This window comes from Chrysochloris asiatica, unplaced genomic scaffold, assembly GCF_000296735.1.
Source record: "Chrysochloris asiatica unplaced genomic scaffold, ChrAsi1.0 scaffold00004, whole genome shotgun sequence".
NCBI lineage: Eukaryota > Metazoa > Chordata > Mammalia > Afrosoricida > Chrysochloridae > Chrysochloris > Chrysochloris asiatica.
Window position 1 is genome coordinate 27,957,867 of NW_006408522.1, and position 24,147 is coordinate 27,982,013.

Below are 24,147 nucleotides of genomic sequence, written 5' to 3' on the forward strand. Positions count from 1 at the left end.
GTTTTCAGTGACTAAATATTCGGAAGTAGTTCGTCACTCTTTCTTCCTAGTCTGTCTTTGTCTGAGTGCTCTTCTGAAACCTGTCTCCCATGGGTGACCCTGTTGGTATTTAAAATATCGGTGGCTTAGCTTTCAGAATCCCAGCAACTCACAAGCCACCACAGTACAACAAACTGACAGATGAGTGGTGGATGCACTTTGTAAAGCCCTCCAAATGAAGGTACCATGTCTTCTATACTCCTTCAGTTTCTGTCTTAGTTCACGGAACACAGGAGTCTTTAATCAGTGTCCATGGTGCCCTTTCTATTAATGACCAATATTCAATCAATACTTCAGGGAGTAAAATGACACATTTACCAATATTCACACATTTATTTATTTTTCTGTTTCCTAAAAAATAACATGATTTATTTAACTATCTTAATGTGCTTTTCCCAGAGCTAAGAAAAGGCATTTCATGAAAAGTATACAAGGTTTTCTTGACCAAACTGTCAATGGGTGTAACACTCACTTGATTTCATCAGGAAACAGTGGTCAAAACTTAGCGTACTCTTTGTACATTTTGTTTTGATCAGAGAGGTAGAGGCAGCGGAAAAACAGCTCAAGACAGAGACGTAGCTTAGAAAGACTAGGTCAACACACAGAAAGAAACCTCCCACACTGCAAAGACTTTATAGGAAGTAATAATGGCAAAATTTATTTTCTGTACTAAGGTCAAGTGTGAATGGCGGAAGTGGGTACAGACAGAAAACTATCAATAGAGGCACAGATATTCATGGGATAAGAGTGCTATTTGGGACAGAGTGGAAAAATTTTTAGAAATAAAGGAAGAATCCATTTAAAAAAAGGAAGTGATCCCTATTCTCTGAAATTCTCTTAGGAAGAAAGAAGATGGGGCGGATGCTTCAAATAAAAGTAGATAATTAGGAGCGGGGAAGCAAGACAATGATACAGGCTTAATGAACGTTCCAATGGTTAAGGAAAGCCCCAAAGCCCAGCCCCTAATCCACTATCCTCAAGTTAATTCTGACTCATAGCGGCCCTATAGGACTGCATAGCACTGCTCCATGGGGTTCCCTGTGCAGAAGCAGATTGTCACACCTTTGGTGGATTCCAACTGCTCATCTTTTGGTTCACAGCCAAGCACTTTAATCACTGCATCACCAGTATTCTTTAAGGAAAGCATCACATATATAAAATAATTATAGACGGTAGTCTAGTCACCTTCCTGCCCCTTCCTCTAGCTGGGCCTCGGTTTCTTTACCAATGGACTTGGAGCATGTAGGCTAGGTCATCTTTAGTTGGCTTTTCAATTTTGACTTGCTCTTACTCTCTGGTTCTATTAGTTCTTATTGCCATGTAATAGGAAATCCTGGACAAATGATGCGTGTTGAAATTTGTTCTTAACTCCAAATTAGCAGACTCCCAACAGCTGATCTTGTCTGAAGCTATTAGTTCACAACTCCATGTTTCTTCGCTGGCTGCATCATATGAACAAATGGGCAATGAATGATCTATAATCTTACATAAGAAAGGAACCCCTTCTGTGCCTGTAACATTCAGTAATTCCAACAAGATAAGGTAGGCAGTCCCCAAGTTACAAACAAGATTTTGTGTCTTTAAGTGGAATTGGTAAGCAATTCAGATCAGGTGCATATATTTTCTTACTTAAGTGCAAGCAGGAATCTTTGGCGTGCAGTTGGTTAAGCAGTGAACTGCAAACAGCAAGTGGGCAATTCAAACCCCACCAGTTGCTCCAGGGAGAAAGATGAGTCTGTCCAATCTCATAAAAATGAATAGTGTTGGAACCCTATGGAACAGTTAGTTGTACTCTGTCATATGGGGGGTTTCTGAGTCAGAATTGACTTAATTGCAGTGGGCCTGGTATTATTGGGTTTAGTACAGGAGGAGACTTGGTGGCACAATGGATGAAGGGTTTGGCTGCTAATCTGAAGACAAAGGTCAGTTGTTCAAACTCACCAGCCACACTGTGGGCGAAAGGTGAGACAGTCTAAAAATTCACAACCTCGGGAACTCTTGGGAGCAGTCCTGTTCTGCCCTGTAAGGTTGATATGAGTTAGAATCTACTTGTGGGTTCGGTTTAGGTCTTAGTGCAAGAAAAGACTTACAGCCCTTTTCATACCTTAAAATATGTATGTGCAACAAGTGATGGTGATTGTGATGAAAACTATGTTCTAAGTGAGACTTGGTTCAATCATTTCAAAGTGAAGGTAAAATTATCTAACATTAAAATCAAGTAGAAGTACATAACCTGTGGATTGTCAGTAACTGAAAGCAGGGGATTTTCATGACCCTACAAACTGGTTACAAATCGGGCTGCGAACTGCAAGATCAGCAGTTCAAAACTACCAGTTTTTCCACAGGAGAAAGATGAGGCTTTCTGCTCCCATAAAGAGTTACAGCCTTGGAAACCCTGTACAGAGTCACTATGAGTCAGAATCGACTCCATGGCACATCACCACCACCACCACAAACAGTTTCAGCTTAGATTGGCCCCACCCTGCCCCCTGGAGTCCTGGTGTGGCGCTGTGGGTTAATGTGCTGGACTGCAAAGTCAGTTTGAACTCACCAGCTGCTCCTTGCAAACCATATACAGGGTCGCTTCATCCACTTTGCAGTCATACTTTTTGTTTAGGAAGGATGGGAATTACACCTCGGCCAAGCATCCTCAGAGTCAATAATACTGTGGGGTTGGTGTTTGTTTTTGTCATGTTTGACAAACTCTACGACTACTGTGTGGAACTAGTGAGTGTAGCATGGAGAGCAGCAGTTCAGGACAGAAGCTGAGCGATCATTTAGGAGACTCTTAGAATAGTTTCAAGGATCCTTGGTGGCGCGGTGGTTAAAGTGCTTGGCTGCTAACCAAAAGGTGGACAGTTTTAACCCACCAGCTGCTTCAAGGAAAAACAGATGTGGCAGTCTGCTTCCTTAAAGATTGATCGCCTCAGAAGTCCTCCTAGGACAGTTCTACTCTGACCTGTAGGGGTCACTATGAGTCAGAATCAACTTAACAGCAATGGCTTTTGGTTTTAGTTCATCTGGCTACTACCAATTCCTTATAAAAATTCACCTCATACAACAAATGTCTCATTGCTCTGTGGCACACATGAGTGTGATTTTCTTTTTCTGCTCCCACAAAGCAGCAGTATGTATTGAAGAGAAATGTCACAGAAAGTGCTATTCATGAAGCTGTGTGACATGACACTAGCCTGGTATTTGTGCACACACTCTTACTGTTACTGTTACTATTAAGTGACATGGAGTTGGTTCCAACTCATCTCATAGTGACCCTATACTGGGTTCAAACCGGCCTTGTAGTCTAGTGCTTATCCTACAACACCACACTAGATTCCTTACACACACACACACACACACACACACACACCACATACAGAGAGTTAAATCTTTATTTAACTTCAGACTTTTTAATGTTCTGATTGGTGGTGGTAATGGTTGTGTGCCACCGAGTCAGTTCTGACTCATAATATGTGACCCTGAATAGTGTTTCTGAGGTTGTAAATCTTTATAGGAGCAGAAACCTGGTAGATTCGAACTGCTAACCTTGTGTTTAACAACCCAGCTCATAATCCATTACAATACCAGGGCTCCTTAAATGTTTTGGTTACTATTAATTAAGAGACCTATGGATGTTTAAATTCTAACTATGGAGTCCTGGTGTGGCGCTGTGGGTTAATGTACCAGACTGCAAAGCCATTTGAACTGCAAGATCGGTGGTTCAAGTTCACCAGCTGCTCCTTAGAAACCCTATACAGGGTCGCTATGGGTCGGAACTGACTTGATAGCACTTCACAACAATAACATGTTATTCTTCTATTTACATAGATTTGAACAATTCACAATACCTCAATCTCTCTCCCTCTTTCATTTCAGTTGAATTCCCATGGAACCAGTAGAAGTAATCACCCTTTGAAAATACTGGACTGGAACTTAAGTGAAATAATCTCATTTTATTTTCAGGAAAAACAATGTTGTGTAGTTTTCAAATCTGGGTTAGTGCCTGACATGTCAAAGATGACATAATGACCCCAGTGGGCTTTGGAATTTTAGCTTTCATTTCAATCTTTGCTGCAATTCTTGCAATTTCTGTTATGTATAGGCCTTTACCAGAGATATGAATGTACTCTTGTATTTCATAGATGAAAAATATCCCTTTCAAGTAAACTGTGTATTGCAGAAATATTTCAGAGGCTCTGAAGACAAAGACATTTCTTACCCACAATCACCTGGAGATTTTTCTTTCCTTCTGGATTACTGGGCCTGCCCCTTTACACTTAGCCAATGCATCTGAGAGAGACCTGCCTTCCCCAAGTGATTAGTTCATCCATTCTGAGATGAACATATAGTGGCTTGGTCAGCCTTCTAAGGAGCAGCCTGCCACCACCAGCACTCTCAGAACTGCCATGGCAAGGCATGGTTATCTAGAATGTGTGGGGCTGGGGAATGAATGCCCCCATATCATTGCCTTTCTTATCTTTGCTATCTGTACAAATTGCCCTGGAGTATTTCCCCCTTAGGTTGTTTGGGGAGTTAAGTTTATTTATTTACCTGTTTGCATTGTTATTTATTTACTGCTTGTCTACAATATTAACATTTCCTGCAAAATCCAGCTCTCTGCTTTGTGCTTCTGAAGTTCCTGCAGGACTGCACACACTAACTTGTCTAGCCCATATCTCTAGAAACAACATTGTCATTTCACAGAACTGGTATCTCATAGGCACTTCTGCTTTCTCAGAAGCCACACTTTTTCCCCTTCACTAAAAATCAAATTCCTTTCGTTCTTTGTTGCCACAATGTTTCAGAAGGAAAATGGGATTATGCTAAGAATCTAAATACTGAAAAACAAATGTTCTGAACTGAATTTAGCTCACCTTTTTAATGTTCACTTTGAAATGATCTGTTTGTGCCCTAAAATAAATCCTCTCTGACATTTGATTTTCATTTAATATTCACCATGGTTGGAGCTTCTAGGTCTCCATCCCTCTCTCCAACCTCCCTCCTGTCAACTCTTGGTTGCCCAGCAACCTCAAACAGCTGGTTGCCCAAACAGGAAAAGTAAATGGGATTAACTCTGGAGGAAACTAATTGAAGGAAGCATTAGTATGCGCTTAATCAGAATTCTTTCAATACTTGCTGATTAAGTTAGCTTTGCTGTCTTAAGTAAGAGTGAGTATAGGAGGACAGTTGGGAGAGCTCTCAACAACTCTGAAGAGTGAATATTTGCAGCAGTCACTACATCTAGCATAGTGTGTCACTGACCACAGTTCTCAGCTTACAAAAGGGTCGCAGTCATTTTAGGAGCATATTACTCTTCTTATTCCTGTATTCAAGAATTCATGCATCCATTCACTCACTCTTTCACCTAATATTCATTTTTTTGAAAGACAGAGAAATCCTATGGGGTATGGAGTAAAGTACACTTAGGTTTCAGTCCTAGCACCATAACTTTCTAGTTGTAAGATACAGAACTGTTTTTATTAATTTTTTTTATGTCTTAATTTCAACATTGGTAAATTTAGGTTAGGTGTCTTGGTGTCTCAGTGGTTACCTGTTTGGCAGTTATCTGAAAAGTCAGAAGTTAAAATCCACCCATTAGCTCCATGGGAGCAAAAATCTGATGATTTTTCCCCATAAAGATTACAATTCACAAAACATAATGGACAGTTTTACTCTCTCCTATGGCACTGTGAGTCAATGTACTGCACCGCAAAGTTGATTTGAACCACAAGGTCATCAGTGCAAACTCACCAGCGGCTCCTTGGAAACCCTATATAGGGTCACTATGGGTTGGAACCGACTCAATGGCACTTAACAACAATATAGTGTCACTTTAGGTCAAAATCAACTTGATGGCACAGAACAACAAATTCAGATTATAAATGGTCATCTCAATATACATGTTGTTGTTGTTGGTAAGTGAAGAAACTAGAATTGTCACCTGCAGTTCAAAGAATGGATGTAAGGTAAAGTCTTGACTTTCAAAAGTTTAGCATGATTCCTTCAAGACAAATCCCCCTCCATGACTAAAATTCAAAGGGAACACACGAGCAGGGAACACTAAAACTCAAAGGGAACACATTAAGCTTTCTGGCAACCACATTGGTCTACTGATTCATGGAAGAGGGGGAAAGCCAACAATGAAGATATGGGCTGAGTTTGACTATGTTCCATAGACTTCTGTCAACGTGGAGATGAGAGAGAGAAGAGAAGGGGCTGGTTGTTCCAAAGTATGGTGAAACCTAGGAACTCCTGAGCCCATGGACAAGGACATAACCATGGAGGGCTAGAGCTGAGAGTGAAGTATCCAGCTGTTATGAAGTGAGGGGAGATGTACAAGAGCACCCTAACTTGTAGATAGTACACATTTGACCTAACTTCGATTGCATGATGATCAGAACTCGACTAAAAGATAAAAAAAAAAAAATTTGACAAAGGAAACAAGTGTAAATTGCTACAATTTGATGAACTTGACCCATGCTTATGGATGTAGTCGCTCAAAATACCAACTGAGAGAGAAGGAGTCTTCACATCAAGTATCAATCCTATTCCCTCTGTATACAGGGTTGATGTTGTTATTGTTAGGTGCCATTGAGTCAGTACCGACTCATAGTGACCTTATGCACAGCAGAATGAAACACTGCCCAATCCTGGGCCAACCTCACTACTGTTGCCATGCTTGAGTCCACTGATGCTGCCACTTGGTCAATCCATCATGTTGATTGATAGGGATGGGCAATTTAGACATTAGCTACCTAAAATGGGGGAGGGAGGACTACAAAGGCATGAAGTGACTGGCTTATGAGTTTTCAAGAGGGAATTTTGTTTCTGAGTGTTCAGGGGAAGGTAGAACCCCACTGAATATTTTTCATCTTGTCTAGATGGGTCTGGTGAAAGGAGATGGGGATAAGATTCTTATGATTCAATAATGAGTAATTGTAAGCATGACTAATTGCAACTGTCACAACTGTAAAGGTAGAATTCTGTAACAAAATGGGGGGAGTAGTTAATCTTACAGTCCAGGAACAGAGAACCCTAGAACCATTAAGAGAGAAGAGCATGAGTGGAATGTGGGACCCTATCTAGAGAAACAGTGACACCAGAGATGAAGGCAGAGATGAGGACATGGAGAGAGAGAGCAGCTGAGGATTCTTGACTCATGGAAAGAGAAAGGCTGTGTGCTGGCGACCAGGAGGCAGGCTTGAGAATGTGCCCTTTGGTTGTTTAAACGATTATATATTTCTGAGTGTTTTTGTGTACATCCCCCCCCTCCCAAAAAAAAAAAGACTTATTTCTGCCTTTCCCTGTATGTCTAATGCAAGCTGGGAATCTCTCCTCTCTACAGTCACTCAGGAACCCAGACCGATGAAGTACTTCACCATTTTTTAACTGCACTGTCTTGAACATTGATCTTAACTATTCACACAGCAATGGGGAAGCCCACATGAACTTTCACTGTGTAAGGCCTGAAATCACACATGTTGTATTCCCTCAGAGTCTCTTGGCCAGAACTAGCCCACATGGTTCAATGCAACTAAAAGGGGGCTGAGAGCATCACTCTTCCATGTACTCTGGTCATCCCAGATCTTACATGGGAAAACTGTTTCACAGGTTTTCTTAGCTATTGTACATAATAGAAGGAGATCTCCAGGCCTGTCTTCTATGGAGCCACTGGGTGGATTCAAACTGCCAACCCTTTAGATTAGTTGTGGATTGCAACCAATTATGCCATCCAAGGCCCACCTATAGATAGCTTCTTGTTGTTACTGTTAAGTTCCATCAAGTCAGTTCTGACTCTTAGCAATCCTGTATAGTTATGGCTAGCAGTCCAGTGCTTATGCTGCTGCACAATACCCAGACTCCATAGAGAGCTTAGACCTTTTTAAAGCTACATGTAACCACATTTAGAAGATAAAAGCCACAGAACGGCAAGGAAAGCTGACATAGGGAAAGGCTCAGATACTTAAAAAGTCAACTAACTCCATTCAGAAATAGTACATTCACTTATATTTTGGACCAGCAGTTCTCAAAATCTAGTGTCCAGGACCACTTTAGGTTAACCATGAAGTCTTCCATTTCCAATTACATATCTGTGTGAGGCCGTCTTTTCTTCATTTACCTCACTCAAAAGAACACATTGTGATACATTTGAATGAAGAAGTAGACATGTGAAGTTTTGTAACAAAACTCTTAAACCAGACGTTAAGGAGATGCTATTCTGTTAACCAAATATTAAAGACAGTCACACAGACAAAAGTAATTAAAGTAAAACAATCTCTCTCGTCACATTTTAAAACATATTGTTATTTTTAAAATAAAAATGTTATGTACATGTAAATATCATGTATCATGTACACAGATGTAATATGCTTCTTATTTTTAAGTAAGTTAACAAATATTTGTACAGTTCTTCAGTTTTCCTGTTCAATATAATAAGTATTGATAGGTTTAATGCTCCTAAACATATTTTTAAGACTGTAAAGATGTCCTGAGACTAGAAAGTTGAGAGCTACTTTCCCAGAACAATTCATGCTGGTAATGCATCCTTCAAAACTGCTGTCAGCTGGTCAACTACTCAGGAGGAGGACTACCTGAATCTCTGGGCACAGACGTGTCTGCTGAGGGTCTAAGTTCTCATATATTATGCAGACCAGACAAGTGAATTCAAACACTAAGGAAATAAAAAATCCCAAAGGCTAAACATGTCCAATTAGCAGTTCTAAAGTTTTGATATGTCCTACTAAGGAGCTCTGGTGGCGTAGTGATTATGAATCGGGCTGCGAACGGCAAGGTCAGCAGTTTGAAACTACCAGCTGCTTTGCGGGAGAAAGATGAGGCTTTCTGTTCCCGTAATGAGTTACAGCCTCGGAAACCCTTTGCAGGATCGCTATGGGTTGGAACCGACTCCACGGCACATAACAACAACAACAAATCTAGCTTAGTTGTTTGTTCATTACCATAAAGTCTTTGCTTCTTTTTGAAAATGGCCATTCGGTATGCTCCAAAATGTTAGCAAACAATGAAAATCAGGAAGAAGACAACTTAAAGTATGAAGGAAGGAAAGAAACAAGACTGGAGAGAAGAGCAGACAGCTTGTGTCATGATTTTCCTATTAGCAAACCTTGAGGCTGTTTGAAGGACTTCTACTGGAGTGTTAGGGCCACACAGGGCTGAGTGGCTGGCTGCAAGGCCTTTTATTCTTTTCTCTGTATCTACCCTTCAGGAATGCCCTTGTTCAGTTGATCCACCTTTCATTTGAATAATCATCATACAAAAAATTCAACAGAGGGAAAGATTGAGAAAATATACAACATGGGTTTCAAGAGATATGCACAGTTTTAGGGCCAACTACACTGGCGTGGCACTATGAGTTAATGCACTGGACTGCAGAGTTAGTTTGAACTGCAAGGTCAGCAGATGAAGCTCACCAGCTCCTCCTTGGAAACCCTATACAGGGTCACTATGGGTCATAATGAACTCAATGACACATAACAACAAAACAACAACAATTGTGGTATTGTAATATCCTGTTAGCTTATTTTTCCTCCTATTTTAACACCTATCTTCTTCCAATTATTTTATTGCAGAAAGAGTATATGTGAATTTCTCTCCATTATAATAAGACATAAGATTTGTTACCAGTTTTTTGTTTTTTTTCACCAAACACAGAGGCCATCTTTGTAATCTGTCTGTGATGCATATTATATATTTCCTGTATTCTGAATCAGTCATGAGAAAGGTATTAAAATTAAAAAAAAGGAAGGCTGAAAATAGGAATGTTTATACCGAATAAATAAATTATTCAGTGATATTAACCTCTCAACTACCTGCAAAGCTGTCTTTGTAGCTCAAATGGTGAGCCGGCCTTGTGAGAGAAATGGTGTTTATCATTTATTTAATACACATGGCTGCAGCCTAAGGAAGAAAAGTTTAAAAGTAATGTCAACAGGCAAAGGATCACACTAGGAGTCATCCAGCTCACCTTGCGTTTCTCCCTGCGGCAGAGCTGACGTGAAATCATTCAAGGCCATTGTATTATTCATGCGAGGAACTGTCTATCACAAATGCAATATGAAAAGGAGGAGTGCCCCATGTGAGGCCTGAAATATCATCTCTAATAACTGGTGGTTTAATTTCAAGATCTCAGGATTGCTCATTTAAAAGTACCTGGAGCAAAGTTCTAAAGTACTGAGTGATACAAGAAACCATTGTTGTTGCACCTTAAGAATGCTGCCCCATTTCTGCTGGAAAAATAGAAGAAATTGGGCTAAAAAGATGATATTAAAAATAATGCAAACTCTAACAATAGACTGTTCTGGCAGCCAAAGCCTTAGAGTAAGAACTTTGTATAACTGGAGAGTCATCACTGGGACAGAATTTCGGCAGTTATCTGGAAAACTAGTCTTTCAAATATTTTTTCTGATTCAAGGGCAACTGACAGCAGAATTTCCAAATTTACCATCGAATCGAGAATTTACAACAGAACCTAGATCTTGAAGATAGACTCATAGCACTGTTAGAAAGAACCCTACGACTCAACCAGTCTAATAATAAAATTACGTATGAAGTTAAGAAACTATGAGTCAGTGGCAGACATGTTGTTGTTGTTAAATGCCATTGAGCTGATTCCAACCCATAGAGACCCTGTATAGGGTTTCTGAGGAACAGCTGGTGAGCTTGAACCGCCGACCTTGCAGTTCAAACTTACTTTGCAGTCCAGCACATTAACCCACAGTGCCACACCAAGACTCCAGTGGCAGACATAGGTTCCTATAAACGCAACTTAACCCAGTGCTTTTATACTTTGCCCTATGGCTTTTAAAAAATCATTTTATGTTAATAGTAACAAGTGGTTACAGTGTAGCTGAGTTGGAACCAACTTGAAGGTACTTCACAATAACAACAATATGCAAGTATATAAATAATGGGCTCAAGTACATCTTGGGGTACACTCAAACCCCCTTACATCTGTGATGTATGCCCTCTCTTATGGATGCTTCTTAGATTGTTTTTTTTTTTTTTTTTTTTTTTTTTGAGAGGGCTCTTTTTTGCATTACATGAGGAAGAGAAATGTCTGAAACTCTGTATTCGACCAATTGTTGGAATGGGTGATGGTTTAGGTGGCAGTAAATAGGCTTGTGGACTACTAGGCTCTAGACACTACAGGATGACCAAAATTAGGACAGTGGATAAAGATGATAATACACAAAGCAACCAAAGTCCACCAGTCTAGCAAACTAAAAAAATAACATTTCACAACCATCGAGTCTGTTCTACCTCATAGTGACCCTCTATAGGGTATCCGAGGCTGTAGTCTTTACAAGAGCAGAAAGTCTCATCCTTCTCCTGGGGAGTGGCTGGTGAGTTTGAACATTCGACCTCGTGTATAGCAGTCCAATACTTATCCTACAGTGCCCCCCAAAATTCCTCACCAGTCTAGAAAGAGAGTTAAAAATAGGAGATCAAGCAGGAACTAGGATTATGGACCTAGGACTGCTTGTATCAGAGAGACAAGTTCAAGAGTACCAGCAGATGTAAGCAGGGCAATAGTAAGGAGCAGATGTTGTCTGTGAATGTCTTTGTGTGCCAGCTGTGACACAATGAGTGGGTGGGCCAGCTACGATTAAACACAGTGGGTGGGCCAGCTATGATTAAACACAGGGTCAAGATAGGCTCACACGTAAGGGAAGTGTCAGCCTGGTTTACTTGTGTGTTTCTGGTCTAGCCCCAAATTCTCTCTGTCTGGTCATTTCTCCTTGTATAATAGGAAATTAGAAGCAGGAAGCAGAACCTCAGTCTACCCACTATTGATGAAGTTGGGCTTTCTTCTTTGGATCAAGTAGACCCAAGTGCTCCTCAGATCAATTTCCATGTCATCAACAAGGCAAGAAGTGACTGGCTTACAAGCTTTCAAGAGGGAGCCTAGATCCTGAGGGTACAGAGGAAGGTAGAATCTTCACTGAGTAGTATCCAATCTTTCTGGGCAGGGCTAATGAAAGGAGATGCGGTTGGTCTCTTGTGGTACAATGGTGAATAATTGTTATAGGGACTGACTGTCAGGGTTGGAAATGTAAAGGTGGATGTTTTGTAGCAAAAGGAGGGGAGAGGTTGACTTTGCAGTCCAGGAGCAAAGGTCCCTGGGACCATCAATGGAGAAGAGCGGAGAGCAGGACCCTACCCAGAGAAGCAGTGACGCCAGAGATGGAGGCAGATATGATGACAAGGAGAGATGGAGCAGCTGGGGACTCTAGGGAGAGGGACTGAGTGCTGACAACTAGGGAGCAGGCTTGCAGGGTGTACCCTTTGGTTGGTTGATGATACGTGGAGGGGATTGTAATCATGGCAATGAGATGATATATGATAGGATGAATGTAAAACTAATGTTCTCCCATGTAAACTATCACATAATTCAGCATAAGGGATTGGTAGGAGGAGAATATGAGACTGGGAAGACTAGTGTCAGGGATTGAGTGGGAGAAGTTACATGCTGGTTCTAAGTATATGTGGACTTCCAACGGTTCATGAAAAAATGGAATTGAAAGATAATGGATTTTTTCCAACATACTTTCTGAAGCCCCTTTGTAAAAGTCAAACACTCCAATGGGAAGTCAAAGTACAATTCTGCCAATGAACCAGTCTTTAGCTACAGTATGTTGTTGTTGTTGTTGTTACGTGCCGTCGAGTCAGTTCCGACCCATAGCGACCCTGTACAGGGTTTCCGAGGGTGTAAATCCTTACGGGAGTAGAAAGCCTCATCTTTCTCCCGCGGAGCAGCTGGTAGTTTCGAACCGCTGACCTTTAGGTTCGCAGCCCGATTCATAACCACTACGCTACCAGAGCTCCTTACAGTATACAGTACCAATAATCTGATCAGTGTCACAACCTTCATGGATGTTTTATTTAGTGATTCAGGGAAGCGCTTGAGTGAAAATGCAGGCACACACACACACACACACACACACACACTTTTCATCCTGCTGAATTTGTTCAGTGTGCCTGCCACACCACCACCCTCAAGGTCTTACCACTTTAAGGTTTACATGTTTTAAGCTTTGAAGTAAGAAAGAAATGAGGATGGGGCAGAATGTGAGGTATCACGTGCCTCAAATGAGAAAAAGCAAACTGCTTTGAAGGAGTTTCCAACAGTTTGCCTCTGAGAAACCAGGACAGAAGCCACTGTTGAGTCTAGGATTTTACGTTCTATTATCCATAATATCAGGGAAGCACAGAGAATAAAAGTGAGGGTTGGACAGTAAGGGTGTGAAAGAAGTTGAGAAGATGTGGGGAAGGTGGCCAGAGGGGACAGGATAATAGCATGAAGAGAGGTGTTGGGACCACCTGAAAAGAATAGGATGCTCTAAGAGAGTCCCTGGGTAATGCACACTTTGAAGGTATGGGCTGCTCGCTAAAAGGTTGGACATTCGAGTCCACTTACAGGCATCTCAGAAGAAGACCTGGTAATTTTTGCTTCCCAAAAATCAGTCATTGAAAGCCCCATGGGAGCACAGTTATGCTCTGACACACATGAGGGAATCATGAATTGAAATAAACTCAACACAATTTGTAACTGGTATGCTCCCCAACAGTGCTGATAAAGAGTCCATCCGGATTTGGGGAATGGCATGGCTTGACTCTTGGTGTGGAATTCAGGGACAAGGACATGGGAAAGATACAGACAAGGGTTCATAACATCAGCTACTTTGAAATTTGCAGAGGGGATTCCACACAGTGACCAGCACAAAATAGAAACTCAAAACATGTTAGTACATTTCTTGCTATACAATTTCTATGTAACACTGAATTAAGAGAGTTTCTATTGTTCACAAACATTTAAAAAAATTTTGAAAACGGATTGGATTCATAGCCAAAGACACACACCCCCTCCCTCACTGCTCAGTATAGGGAAAAAGAAATGTGCCCTGACATTTACCAAAACACAACTACGATAGTATTTGTAGCTGTAGCATCCTAATAGCACGAACCAGGGAACTGCCAAAGTACACACAAGTAGCAAAACAGTTAAAGTGTGTTAAAACACAGTAGAATACTGTGATTACTTACTGTCATTGATGTATAATGTCCTATTATAAAAATAAAGATGAAACTCATAAGGATACTGCTGAGCCAAAGAAGCCAGATACAAGATTCTATCACACTCAACTACATGTGTATAAAAACATCAAATGCTTCGGTCTTTAGCTACAGGATAGAGTCGGGGGGTTTCTCTTGGTGGGAGGTAGAGACAGGGTTCTTTCTAGGATGCTAATAATGTTCTTAACAATAAATGTGAAGTCATAATTAGCCAAAATTCAGTTTCAGCAAGAACATACACATAAATTTCATGTGTTGAAAGAGCAAGATAGTAAACATATGAGGGGCTTCAAAAACTTTGTGGGAAAAATGGAATTAAACAATAACAGAATTTTTCTAAAGAGTCCAATTGTTAAATGAAAGTGAATGAAATCATGATTCAACAACTCACTAGTTCTGCAATTGAGACAAGCCTCTATGCACCTGAATTTTCTTCTTTGTAAAATGAGGACAAAAATGATAGTATTTTATAAGGGTTCCTAGGTTGCACAAAGGGCTTGCACTTTGAATCATAAAAATCAACAACAGAGGTACTGGCATCTATGAATTGGGTGATATCAGACCTGAATTTAAAACAACATTGTGAATTAAATGAATATTTTCATCTCTACTCTGTGAAGTAATGTTCAGTCCTTCTCTCAAATTTTTACTGCTTGTAAAACAAAAAGGCAAAAGTCAGGATTTGTAACTTGTATAAAGAATTGCTTGGTGCCTGTTAAGAATATTTGTGTAGCTTACCACAAAACCTAAGGTTAGCTAAAAAATAAGTACTAAAACTGATGATATTAAATACAGTTGTTGTTAAGTGCCATCAAGTCTGTTCCGACTCATCGTGACCCTGGATAGGGTTTCCAAGGAGTGGCTGGTGTGTTTGAACCATCAACATTGCAGTTAGCAGTCCAATGCTCATCCTACAGTGTCACACAAGGACTCCTAAATAAAGTTGTAAATTGCAAATAAATTTACAGCTTCCATGGATATTTATCAAGTTCTGATTTCCAAATTACATTTACACCCACTTGGATTTTCTGCTGTGTATCTACTAGACCTTTGTTAATTTATAATTAAGTAGACAATAAGTCTGTTAATATAAGGAGGCAGACTGCAAATGTAACAGAAACTTAACCCATGACAAAATGGTTTACTAAACAACTCTCAGAATGTGGTTCCCTCCACCCCCAAATTCATGTCAGTTTGGCTAGGGCATAGTTCTCAATGATTTGGCAGTTATATAACAAGGCTGTCTTCTGCTGGATCTTGGCTGAAAGCAGAGAATACCAGAAAGATGTTTACCTGTGCTTTACTGACTATGCAAAGGCTTTTGACAGTGTGAATCTTGACAAGCTATGGACAACATTTCAAAGAATGGGTATTCCAGAACACTTAGCTGTGCTCATGAGGAACCTGTACAAAGACCAAGAGGCAGTTGTTCAAACAGAATAAGGGGACAGTGAATGGGGTAAAATCAGGTGAGGTGTGCACCTGAGCTGTATTCTTTCACCATACGTATTCAATCTGTATGCTAAGCAAATACTCAGAGAAACTGGATTATATGAAGAAGAATGTGGCATCAGGATTGGAGGAAGACTCAGTAACAACCTGCAATATGCAGATGACACAACATTGCTTGCTGAAAGGGAAGAGGACTTCAAATCTCACTGATAAAGATCAAAGACCACAGCCTTCAGTATGAGTTATACTTCAATGTAAAGAAAACAAAGATCTTCACCACTGGACCAATAAATATTTTGATAAATAGATAAAAGTTTGAAGTTGTCAAAGATTTCGTTTTGCTTGAATCCACTTTTCAACACTCCTGGAAGCAAAAGTCAAACAAAATATTGCATTAAGTAAATCTGCTGCATAAGACCTTTTTAAAGTCTTCAAGAGCAAAGATGTCATTTTGAGGACTAAGATGTGCCTGACACAAATCTTGATATTTTTAATAGCCTCGTGTGCATGTGGAAATTGGACAATGAATAGTGAAGATGGTAGAATTGATGCATTTGAGTTATGGTGCTGGAGAAGAGTATTAAAAGTACCATAGAGTGTCAAAAGAGCAAACATATCTGTGTTGGAAGAAGTACAACCAGAATATTCCTTAGCTGGTAGTATGGCGAGACTGTCTCTCATACTTCAGACATATTATCAGGAAGGACCAGTCCCTGGAGAAGGACATTATGCTTGGTAAAGTGGAGGGTCGGTGAAGAAGAGGAAGACCGCCAACAAGATGGATTAGCACAGTGGCAGCAGCAAAGGACTAAGAGTAACAAAGATTGTGAGGTTTGCGCAGGACCAGGCAGTGTTTCGTTCTGTCTTGCATAAAGTTGCTATGACTCGATGGCATCTAATTTTAGCAATGTTGTAATGTGGTATTTATGTGATGATCCATTTTTATGTGATCTAATGTGATAAACCAATAAAAGGATTAAGGATGGACTATTATACACTGAATAAAGTGAATAAGGAAGATCGTAAAAGAATTGATGCCTTTGAGTTGTGGTGTTGGAGGAGAATACTGAAAGTGCCATGGACTGCCAAAAGAACCAATAGATCTGTTTTGGAAGAAGTGCAGCCAGAGTGCTCCTTGGAGGCCAAGATGGCTAAGCTTCGTCTCTCATACTCTGGACATATTGTCCGGAGGAAACAATCATTGGAGAAGGATGTCATGCTGGGTAAGGTGGAGGGTCAGAGAAAAAGAGGAAGACCTCTAACGAGATGGATTGGCCAGGTGGCATCATTGATGGACTCAAGTGTGGCAGTGGTAGTGAGGTTGGCCCAGGATCGGGCAGTGTTTCATTCTGCTGTGCATGGGGTCGCTATGAGTCGGTTCCGACTCAATGGCACCTGACAACAACAACATTATATCCTTAATACTATCTTAACCATGATTTTATATAAGGAAGATTCCCAGGGATGTGGCCTTACAACATCTTTGATCTTAGATAAAAGGAGAGAGAAGTGAGCAGAGAAAGAGGTACCTTCTACCACCAAGAAAGTGAAATCCCTGTGGTCCCTGCTCTAGAAGCTCCTAGATCCAGGGAAAGATTGCAAAGCACATGGAGGTCTCTAAAGAATTTTGGGCCTACAGATTTATTTAACAAATCTTTTGTAACAGTCATGGTGCTTCCTGCTACTGCTCTACCAACCTGTGAGCCCAAATCCCTTGTTTACTATACCTTTTACAACCCTTTCTAGTCTCACTGCAACATCTTATATGGATATCTATAAATGTTTCCCATCTGAAAAAGATTTTATTCCTTCAACAAAATTCTTGTTTTAATTTCTCATGAGTGTCAGTTTAGTAAGACACACGACATACTAACCTAAAGGTTGGCGATTCAAACCTACCTAGTGATGTCCCAGAAGACATGCCTGATGATCTGCTTCTGTAAATATGACTGCCAGTAAAACCCTAGGTAGGAGTTCTACTTCATAACACATGTTGTTGATGGTAAACGTCATTGTAGAGTCTGTTCTGACTCATAGTGACCCCATATAGAGGTTCTTAGGATTGACTGTTGGGTTTGAACTGCCTACCTTGTGGTTAGCAGGCCAGTGTTTATCCTACAATGCTGCACCAAGACTCCTGTAATACATGGGTTTTCCAAAAATCAAGACTCTAAGGCAGTGGGTTTAGTTTGGTTTTTGCAAAAGTTGGAAAATAAATAAATAATACTAACATATGATATGTACTAGTGACAATAATAAAGCTAATTTAATACCATTCAATTTCACAGCCAGCAAATACGTATATTCCATCTTTGTGATGGGATTATGACTCACTTTTCAAGGGTTCAAATATTTTGCCTCGCTTGTTCGTAGAAAATGCACTTCGATGTGACACTATCTTTACAACACAATATGTACTATTGTAGTTTCTTTTCACTGGGCAACCACAGCCAAAATTTCTGAAATGGTTTCCCAATTAATTCTGTTCACTGTTTACCTATTTTTCTTATGGTCAGTTAATATTAACTGCATTCATTCCACATATGCATCCTGTTTCATTCTCATTCATTCTCTACAAACCACCTCTCTTTCCCCACCCAATAGATCAAAATTTTAACAAATCAAGCACAGCCACAGGTTTGTTTGAAGAACTTGATTGCAGAACCTGCATTCAGGTAACGAAGGAGTCCCCATCTTCATAGATGTATCTACCTGATACAAGGCTGGAACATCTTCATGCTTTCCCACTTCATGAATGGTGCAGTAGATAGAAGTGAGAAAGTCCCAGGTCATGGACCAGCACACAGCTCATTGGTGTAGAGCTGAAGAGGCAGAAGTGGAAGACTTAAGGCCGGGAATGGAGGCAATCTCTATGATACTTTCTGTTCGGCTAATAATTTACTCTACAACTCCTGAAATCTTCATACCAGTTGTCCCTGAGTTGCCTCCGACTCATAGTGACACCATGTGTATCAGAGTAGAATTGTTCTCTAGAGGTTTGCCATACGTTGATCTTTCAGAAGTAGATTTTAAAGCCTTTCTTCAAAGCACCTCTGGATGGATTCAAACCTTCAGCCTTTTGGTTAGCAGGCAAGTATGTTAACTCTTTGAAGTACCCAGGGGCTTCTGAAATCTTCACAGCTGTCTCATTTTCTATTTTCTCATCCTGTTTTCTTTATACACATCCCATTTCCCCTCCCTGTTTCTCTGATTCCCTTTCAACTTATTTTTAGCTTTATATTTCCATTTGTCTCTTAGTCCAGATTTGTTTTTAGGTATTTATTAAGCTCCTAAATAGGACACCTGCCTCCCCTCCCCTTTGAGGGACAGCCTAAGAAATTAAATACATTGTATTCAATTCATTTTGAAATTATTATTACAGCAAGTGAACTAAAATTTCTTTTCTTTATATACTGTTTAATGAACCTACATTTTGGCAGACATGAAAGCTTCTTTCAGAGCCTCCCCTCCTCTTCTTTAATAAGCTTTTTAAAAAGTAGCTTTATAGTCAAGCTTCAGTAGGGGGATGGGAATGGAAGTTTGATAGTACAAGCCTTTCCTTTTCTCTCAAATCTCAAGCTTCCCTTCCTTTGCTGAGCATCTTAAACAAGTAGGGGGATGTTTTTAATTGCTTATGTTGATGTGCAAGACAACATTTTCAATGAGATGCAAGCAAAGTTGCCCACACAGCAATAATGGGGGCTTTGTGAACTGCTCAGCATGTGCTGTGTTCTCTGAAGTCTTTGGGTCCAAACCCCCAGCTCCACAAAGGGGTCAGTGCATTGCAGCTTCTCTCCTGCCCATACCAAAAAGATGCTCTGACTGTGAGAAAAACAGCAGGTAGAATGGCCACTGACAGAAGTTTCCTGCTTCTCTCTCCTATGCATATCCCTTCTCCACTGGCAGGCAATTATTTCATTTTAAATAACAATTGTACTTTATGAGGATTTAATGAAATGCTGCCATGATATGGTAAACCAGAGCTGACTGAAGGAGCTATTTCACTCACATTTTCCCCTGTATTCAATTAGCTTTCTTAGTTAATACATCATGATAGAAATTGTGATTACAAAAATTAGCATTCATTAATTTACAATTGAATGACATATAAAAGGTTGATAAGTGCTCTGGAAGTATAAGTCTATTTTTGAGGTGGGGATAATATGTTTTTCTGGTTAAGGATATAATTTTGGCTAAAACCTATAGAAAGTGTACAAATAGAAATGATGCATGTTGATTTAGCCTCATTCTCAAGGCTAACTATTCATTTTAGTAAGGATGTTTGCCTCCTCTACAACTATTAACACATTCAAAGGCTTTTATTCAATACGGGCAGCACAGACTATTGATTTCTGTCCTTTCTCAGGCCCTCTTAACATAAGTTAAAAATACCCAGACCTAGGGAGTCTCTATTAAAATTAATGTTGTTAGGGAAGAGTATGGATGCCTTTGTCTGGAAACCAGGCTTGGGCACCTGAATCACAAGGAACTTCTCTTCTAACATCTTTTTTTTTTTTTTTTTTTTTAAGGCAGAATAAAAGAGGTTCCCACTTCAGAAGGGTTAACTTACTCTTGAGACATTAAAATTGGAACCCAAGTGTGACAGACACTAAGGGCCTAGAAAGACCCACAGCAAATGGTGCCTCCACAAACCAGTGACTAAAAGCAGAAAGAAGAGCAATCATGTAGCCACCATGTTGAACGTACCTAAGCCCTGTGCTCCTGGAAAACTGCCAAGATTGAAAAAGAAAAATCTCCCTCCCTCCCTTTTGTTGTTGTTGTTAAATGCTTTGGAGTTGGTTCCAATTCATAGCTATTCTGTATAGGGTTTCCAAGGAGTGGCAGGTGGGCTTGAAGCCTTGACCTTGTGGTTAACAGTCCAGTGCTTATCCTACAGCACCATCTGTCAAATAACGAACAGCAAAGGATCACCCTGCCTTTGCATATTCCTAGATAAGCCAGTCTCCATCCTTTCTCAGGACTCCTATAAGACTTACAGAAGACTTTCATTTATCTACTTCTTTAGATCCTGGTATGGCACTGTAGGATAAGCACTGGACCACAACACCGGTTTGAACTGCATAGTCCGTGGTTCAAACTCACCAGCTGCTCTTCAGAAACCCTATACAGAGTCACTATGAGTCGGAAATGACTCAAAGGCACTTAACAACAATAATATAGATTCCCAGGGTAGCTAGGTGGCTCTGTAGGATAAGCACTGGGTTAGAGCTAGGTGGCTCTGTAGGATAATCATAAGGTTAGAGGTTTGAGTCCATCAGCCGCTCCATGAAAGAAAGAAGGAGGCTTTCCATTCCTGCAAAGGTTTATAGCCTTGAAAACCCTATACAGGGTCATTATGAGTTGGAATGGTCTCAACAGCACCAAACAGCAACACAAATCCCCCGTGTCCCTTTTCTTCAAAGTTTGTCTCATCAGTGAACGTTTTCTTGCAATAACCTGAATAAAAGCAGGTATTTCATAGCCCACAGCATTTTGTTTTCTACAGTTTGATGACTTGGTGCCTAAGTTTCTTACATAGGACTAGATATTAGTCTCTTGGGAGTTCACTTGTGCTTACTTCTTAACTGGCAACCCCAGGATTCTCCTGTAAGTCTGAATCCTGGTCCTGTATTTCCCAGTCTTCTGGCACTGGAGAATAAGGACTGGACTGAAAGGTCAGTTTGAACCATACATTTGGTGGTTCCAACTTACCAGCTGCTCTTCAGAAACCCTCTACAGGGTCTTTCACTATGATTCAGAACCAACTCAAGGGCACCTACCAACAACAACAATCTTTTGATTGCATGGTGAAGGTTCAACTTTGAGTCCTTTTGAATTCTGATTTAATTGTTGGTAGGAGCCCTTTCTGTTTCCAGTTTGGCCATTTGGTGATCTCTGTAATACATTATTGGTTGGTTAATCTCTCCTGTTTGTTTGTCTATGGTAAACCCTAATCAATTAAGAAATCATCTACACTGAGAAGACAGCAGCTCTTTGATATAAAACAGTGAGGTTTTTATGTCTGTGTTTAGCCTTGACCCATGGCTGAAATTTTGGAATTAAAGTAGATGTTTTCGCTCTGTCTTTATGTTTGTTGTTGTTAGGTGACATTGAGTTGGTTCCAACTCATAGCAACTCTGTATAGAGTTTCCAATAAGTGGCTGGAGCGTTTGAACCATCAACTTTGTGGTTCAAACTGACCTTGGGGTCCTGTGCTTTATCCCACAGCACCATACTAGGATTCCATATCTTCATGTTCATATATCTGTATTTCAGAGTGGTCTTTTCCTCCCATTTTGAGAGTGACTGAACATTATTTCAATTTTCAGGAAATCAACTACCAAACTTCTAATATTTTCAATGTACAGAAACAGATAGAGAGAGAGAAAAATACTTAATGAAACTAACTCAGAAACATGTTAAGAATTCAAGTTCACAAAATTTAGGTAAGTCTCTGGGAAACAAACTACAAAACTACACCTATTTCTCACTCATTGACTACCTCATTATCTGATATTTCACAGTTATAATAGTACAATTATACTATCCAACTATTTTGTGTCTGATGTATGTCGGGCAGTAACAAATACTGAGATGTGAGACAAGGGGAATTCTGACTGTGATGGATCAAGTTATGTGTTGACATGGCTGAGCTATTTAAGTTCTCCTAAATTTACACAAGATTACTGATCAAATACACTAGCATTTCTGGTATTATTACTTAGGATTACAAAAAGTATAAATTTATACTTAATGAAATTTAATCATTAACCTGATATCCTTTATTTTAATGACAATTATGTTTTGGAGTATGACAACTTGAAGATAATTTCCAAGATTTTTAGGTAATGTAAACCTTGGATTGGTATTTGATGGATGCAAATCTTTTCTAAGTAAGCTATAGTGCTGAAACATTAGTTACTAACCATAATTTTTCATATACTATTTACATCTTGTTTTTATATGCTACAGAAAGGTTATATATTTTGGTGTTTGTTAAACATTTTAAAAGGTTTGTATGGATGTAGAAAGATTCATGGAATGAGAATTTTATTTGTCATGGTCAAATGTGGCTAAGATTTGATGGGTTAATTCATATTTGTTCATAAACAGTTTTAGTATAAAATGTTTTATTAATATATAACTAGAATTTATAAGGAGCTCTGGTAGCGTAGTGGTTACGAATCAGGTGAGAACCGCAAGGTCAGCAGTTCAAAACTACCAGCTGTTCCATGGTAGAAAGATGAGGGTTTCTGCTCCCATAAAGATTTACAGCCTCGGAAACCCTGTACAGGGTCGCTATGAGTTGGAACCGACTCCACGGCACATAACAACAACAAGAATTTAAATTTTTTATCTTTTTTTTTTTTTCAGTTATTGACGTGTCCTTAATAAAAGGTCGTAAAAGTTTTTCTTTTTCCTCTTGCTTTGTTTTTACCTTCTGAGAATTTTTTTGTGGAAAGTAATGATTCTGTGTCTTATCAGAATGTTTTCTTGTATTTTATGTTGGCTCTATCACATCATTGATTATTTAAGAAGACAATCTTCTCACTCTTAAAAGAGTTAAGGTTCTTTACAATCATTTTACCTCCTTTATTAACTTTTTAAATACTGTATTGTGCCTTTGGTAAATGGGTAGCTAAGTATTGTTTCCCAACAACTTATGATCTTAGTCAAATGCTGAAACCTCTTGATAAGGTTTGATATTTTGCCTTCTTAGCATTCAATCCTAAATTATATCTTTTGCACCAAAATTATATCTGAGATTTTCCTGAATGTCCCTGAAAAAACAAAAGATTTACTCTTTTACCTTGTAAAACAAAAGGAGCTAGAAATATTTAGCTTTATTTAATATTTAACTGCAAAAATTTCACACCAGCACTCTCTACTTCTCATCGGGATTTAATAATGAATTGAAATGGTCTCAGACACCATCACTGAACTGAACTCAGAGACACCATCTTCACAGTTATGGGGTTTATTAGGGACGTTAGCAGGCTATAACTCAGCATCAGAAATGTTCAAGCCACAGTTCTTACAGTCAGGACAACCTCTCTTCAACTATGCCCCCTCATGTAGGCCTTTCTGTCTGGGCAATGTTACAAAGCTCTCTTAGGGCTGCTGGAAAATGCCCCTAGAACATACCATTCCATCATAAACTACAGCCTGAGGGCACTCCGTTCTAGCTCCATTGGTCAGCAAACCCAGCTCCCTCCACTTCAGTGCCTGGAGGCACCCCACTCTACAAGCAAACCTCTTGCTCAGAGTCACTCAGCTTTACTTGCTCTGTGGGCTGCGTAGCCCACCTCCTCTCTGTCTCATGCTCTGGTTCTTGGTTTTGCTGCTGCTACTTCTCTGCCACTCCTCTGGTGTCACAGTTTTCTGTCACTGGGCCAAGGAGGTTCAATATATAGGTATCTCTGGGTCCAAAGGATGCCCTCCATTCCTGGCTATTCTTTGATGGCAGTGAGCTCCCTCCATCTGCTTCCAAGATGGCTCATTTTATATTCAGCAGAATGGCAAAATTGACCAACTGCAATTAGCCTTGTTAATAGTCCTCACAACAGA

The 24,147-nt window shown here is 39.9% G+C and overlaps 1 pseudogene; it reads left to right on the top strand.

Moving 5' to 3' along the window:
• Window positions 1-2,661: 2,661 nt before the first annotated feature.
• LOC102821317 overlaps window positions 2,662-24,147 on the top strand; it is a 57,681-nt pseudogene continuing 36,195 nt past the window's right edge.